The following is a 5854-nucleotide window of genomic DNA, read 5'->3' on the forward strand; positions in this document are numbered from 1 at the left end:
AGGTGTGACTTTTATTAGATTTTTTAAGTTGTAAGGCAAATAAAATAAATAAAAATAAAAAGAACCAAAAAGAAAACCAAAATAAAAAAACTTAATATAATTTCTTAAAAAAAAAAAGGGTATCGCCTTCAAAAAACCAACCCACTGAAAAGCACAAAATAATTTTTACATGACACCCCTATACGTGTCCAGGGCTATAACCGCGAAAATCGAAGTTCGCAAATTGCGGGCATTTTTCTCCGTCACTCTAATTACGCCTTCATTGGAGTAAAAGAGAAAGATCCCCACAATTTGCGAATTTCGGTTTTCGCGGTAGCCCCTCAGTCCCTATCCCGTCGTAAATATCGTAAACGTCGTAATGCAAGTAGTTAAGTGCAGCGTTCTTCGTTGTCTAAAATATCGGTTCTCTAAAATTTTGGTTTGGCACCGAATTCAAAAAGTAAGTAATTACCCGGATGATTATTAATTTTCTTATTATTAATTCATTACTTTTTGGCAGAAATTTGTTTACGACGGGATAGGGACTGGACACGTATAGGGGTGCCATAATGTAAAAATTATTTTGTGCTTTTCAGTGGGTTGGTTTTTTGAAGGCGGTTCCCTTTTTTTTTAAAGAAATTATATTAAGTTATTTTATTTTGGTTTTCATTTTGTTTATTTTTATTTATTTTATTCTTTTTTTATTTTATTTTTTATTTTTTAGTGATGTACTTCATTTATTTTAGGTTTTGGGCTAAAATACTAGTTTGTTAGGCTCTTCATTTAGTTTTAGTGTAATTTAGTATTAAGTTATTTTGTTTTAGTTTTCTTTTTATTTATTTTGAATTTTTTTACTTATTACTTTTTAGTGATAGATAAGTACTTCATTTATTTTAGGTTTTGGGCTAAAATACTAGTTTGCTATCTTCTCCATTTTGGGCTAGTAACTACCTACTAATGTTGGTGATGGTCTAACTCGATGATAATCGCGACAAAACATAATACGACGTTTCGGTGCTAAACGATTTGTATGCATATTGCTCCCACTCCCACTTCCAGTCCCAGTCCGAGTCCGACTCCCACTCCCACTCCCACTATTTTATCCAAATCGGTTTCAGCAAATTAAATTTGTTGGTAGGTATACCGATAGCATCGCCACCTACCGGGTCCAATTAGTTTTTCAAACCATCCATGTACTGTACACTAAAACCTTCTCCAGAATGTAACACTTTTCTGAAAATCGCATCAAAATCGGTTCAGCCAAACACGAGATAATCACGAACAAACATACATACATACATACAAACATTACAAACATACGGATCAAACTGAGAACCTTCTTTTTTTAAAAGCGGTTAGAAAAAAGTTAATTGACCCACCTAGTGGAACTCTGCAACATAGGCACACGACGACAAGTCGATTAACCAAAACAAAGTGTGCTTTTATTGCACCAAACCTGAGTTCCACTAGGTACATCCAGGGTTCAGCATCAGCTCTATCTTGGGTACTGCTCTCCCAAGTGCTCATCAAGGTGTGTCGGATGACCAAAACAGCGTGGGCCTATGTTGCACCAAACCTGAGTTCCACTACGTACAGCCAGGGTTCAGCATCAGCTCTATCTTGGGTACTGCTCTTCCAAGTGCTCATCAAGACGCGTCGGATGACCAAAACAGCGTGGGCCTATGTTGCACCAAACCTGAGTTCCACTAGGTACATCCAGGGTTCAGCATCAGCTCTATCTTGGGTACTGCTCTCCCAAGTGCTCATCAAGGTGTGTCGGATGACCAAAACAGCGTGGGCCTATGTTGCACCAAACCTGAGTTCCACTAGGTACATCCAGGGTTCAGCATCAGCTCTATCTTGGGTACTGCTCTCCCAAGTGCTCATCAAGGTGTGTCGGATGACCAAAACAGCGTGGGCCTATGTTGCACCAAACCTGAGTTCCACTACGTACAGCCAGGGTTCAGCATCAGCTCTATCTTGGGTACTGCTCTTCCAAGTGCTCATCAAGACGCGTCGTATGACCAAAACAGCGTGGGCCTATGTTGCACCAAACCTGAGTTCCACTAGGTACATCCAGGGTTCAGCATCAGCTCTATCATGGGTACTGCTCTCCCAAGTGCTCATCAAGGCGTGTCGGATGATCAAAACTGCGTGGGCCTATGTTGCTCCAAACCTGAGTTCCACTAGGTACAGCCAGGGTTCAGCATCAGCTCAGATCTATGTATACTAAAACCTTCTCCAGAATGTAACAAACACTTTTTTGAATACCGCATCAAAATCGGTTCAGCCAAACGTGAGATAATCGCGAACAAATATACATACATACATACGGGTCAAACTGAGAACCTCCTTTTTTTTTGAAGTCGGTTAAATAGTTTTACAAATGGAAATAAACACTCATATGTACATAACAAAAAAAAACCGGTCAAGTGCGAGTCGGCCTCGCACACGAAGGCTTCCGTACCATTACGCAAAAAACAGCAAAAACTCACGTTTGTTTTATGGGAGCCCCACTTAAATATTTATTATAATCTGTTTTTAGTGTTGAAAATTTTAACAGTCTAGTTATCACGGTTCATGAGATACAGCCTGGTGGCTGGCAGACAGACAGATAGACAGACAGACGGACAGCGGAGTCTTAGTATATAGGGTCCCGTTTTTACCCTTTGGGTACGGAACCCTAAAAAAGAACATTACTATTGATACCTACACTTAATTATCTACTTATTGAACTTGTGGAAGTTGTGGACCATTCATTACATAGTTGCAGTACTGGACTATAGTTGAGGGGTTTTACGGTAATGGGCTATCTACTAAGGGCCACTTACACCATTCACTAACCCGGGGTTAACTGATAAACCTGGATTTACCATGGTTAGTCGGATTTGAGGTACGGAACCCTAAAAAGGTACCTATGTCAAGAGATACAAATGAAAAACGACATATCGGATTTAAACATAGTCGTTTATTCAATTTACTAACAGTTATAATTTATAAATATGGAGTAAACTGTAGTAGCACGGTTATATGCAGATACCTAATATTTAGTTTACGCTATTCTGCCCTCCTAAGCTAAAAAGCGGTATTTGCATTAAATTTTCATTGAAAATACGTCCTTTTAGCTTAGGAGGGCATTATTATGCTTAAGTATAAAATAACATTTTTAACTTACTTAAGAGATAGTTAACTTAACGGGTTATCCGCAGATGGTCTAGAGCGCAAAATGACTAGTGTGTTGTTTTGCCTAAATCGCACTTAGTCTACATCGCAAACGGTCTAGAACGCAAAATGCCTACTTTTTATATCACCACATTTTACATAGGTGGTAGGTTAGGTTCGTTAGGTATCTTCAAATGGCCGAAGGCCAAACAGCAAAGAATAGGAGCCAAGCGGGGCTCCGTCGACATCGCTATAATGTTAAGATAAAACGGAAAAAATAATTCGGGCATTTTGCATTCTAAACCGTTTGCGATGTAGACTAATTGCGATATTTGCGATTTAGGCAAAACAACACACTAGTCATTTTGCGTTCTAGACCATCTGCGGATATCCCAACTTAACACTATCATGAAAATCAGAAACATATTATTTTTTAAATAATGCCTGTTATTTTACCTCCTGCCTAACCCGCGTTATGGACAGAATAACACATAATTCATAAACTTGGCTGATCCATTTAACAGAGTACCTATGGATATTGATTCGCGGTCGCCAGCCGATAGCAGAGGCACAGAATAAATAAATAATAGTCTGTCGATTTGTAACTGGCCCCGAGCCACTAATCCTTCGTCTATTGCTAAGTAAAACCGCACGTGCCTCTAAAAAAAGAGTCGTGTAATTCTCTACGGTTACTGAGTGCTGGCGAGTCGAACCAGTCTAAAACGTGTCAACCAGATGCGTAACAAAGGCGCGTTATCGGAGAGCGCACCTACACTGGTTTTTGAACGTTGGACTAGCCCGCGCTCAGGAGCCAATTAGAATAATTAAGACCCTTTTTTGCAGGTAAGTAGCACGTGCGGTTTTACTTAACAATAGACAAAGGATTAGCAGTTCAGGGCCGGCTACGAATCGACAGACTATACAGAGGGTTCACTCTCTAACAAAACGCATCTATTACGACAGATATGACCGCAAGGTGGCGCAAGCGCGAGCAGGCGTCCGTTGCATAGCGGTGCGCGGCAACTAGTATTGCTAGACACCAAAACTGGTGTGGCGACATGTACTTGTAGCGACGCGACGAAATCGCGGTGTGAGCCACGCCTGGCAGAGGCTAGTAAATAGAGAAGACCGTAAACCCCCCATAAAACGCCACTTACGCCACAGCTAAAAACGAAACATCAAAGCAACAAATCATTGTACTCGCACACTATCACAGAGTAGGTACAATGTAGATTTTTTTAATTGTCGATTGTATCTCATTTGTTTATTTCGCTTATAAAATGATTATTATTATTAATTTCTACCGCTACCGCTGTCATTGTCACAAAAATACTCATAAATAGTCATCAAAAGTATCTATTCACTAGCCTGCCTACGTGTGATCCGTACGTAAACTACGTATAGGCGTATGTGATTAGTTGACAATACGGTACGGAGTAAGGTACCTTAGACCCTTTACGCACTGTCGACTGGTCGCTGGCGACTCAGTCGACTACGACTGACTTTCTATAATTTGTATAGGCCTTTACGCACTTAGTCGCCGTAAACGTATAAAAGAAATAAATGTTGGACTGCAAAAACTACCAGGCTAAGAGCCGTAACGCACTGTCGACTAGCCGCCGGCGACTTGGTCTCTCGGCGACCAAAACATAAGCAACTAGGGCCAGGAGACCAAAGCTGAGCGTAAGCATCACTACAACATGTTGTGTTCTTCAAAACAATTTTTAAGAGAGAGACGGATCCAAATTTCTCGTCTCGACAGATGCTCGCAGTGTAAACGCTTCCATTTGAACCAGTGTTCCTAGTGGTCGCCGGCAACCAGCTGTCGCTTGTGCGTCGCCACTACTACGCAGCGAGTCTCCGAGTTGACCGGGCGACCGGCGACTAAGTGCGTAAACGCCTATATAAACTATACAAAGTCACAGTTGCCGTCGACCCAGCCGCCGGCGACCGGTCGACAGTACGTAACGGCTCTAAGGGGAGGCCGAAAAAATCCTGTTGACATATGTCAACAGGTTTAATTTAGCTATTATAATCCGTTTTTTTTTTCATTCTATTTTTCGATGAGGTAAATTGATGTAGCTGTCACGTGGTACCACAAATACGGTCGGACACAGAAACCTGCCAACATAGGATTTCGGAGACCACTTTTTTTTACTGTCCTTAAAGGCAGCTATCCTACTGTACAAGTTTCATTCTGTTTTTCGATGAGGTTTATTTTTAAGATTTTATGTACTTTTTTGCCATTTGCACAAAATTTGCCAAGTTAAGCCGCGGCCGACCAAAAGCAGTTGAAGTGGGTTTCATGCAGCCGCCCACGGGACTATTATACTATTATTTATAGACAATATCTATTCCTACTAGTCCTGGTGGGGCACCGGCACGTGAGACTCTTGATCGTTATAAAAAATACATAAACAATTTAATCCGCCACCTAGACTACCCGGAAATTACATTTGATAAGTTATAAAAGCTCAAAAACCGTTTAAGTATGTACCGTTTTCCTTATCTACATATTTACATTAGTGTTACCTTGATTTTAAACAGATACCTAAGTAAATGCAGTCACTTCATTGATTTATTTGGAATACATTCTGCGTAGTTATGTATGGGTTGTGTACAAAAGTAACTCTTTTAGGCCCACTTGCACCATTCCACTAACCCGGGGTTAGCCGGTTAAACCTAGAGTTGCCATGGTTACTCATACAATTTG

The sequence above is a fragment of the Cydia splendana genome, chromosome Z (genome assembly GCF_910591565.1).
Source record: "Cydia splendana chromosome Z, ilCydSple1.2, whole genome shotgun sequence".
Classification (NCBI taxonomy): domain Eukaryota; kingdom Metazoa; phylum Arthropoda; class Insecta; order Lepidoptera; family Tortricidae; genus Cydia; species Cydia splendana.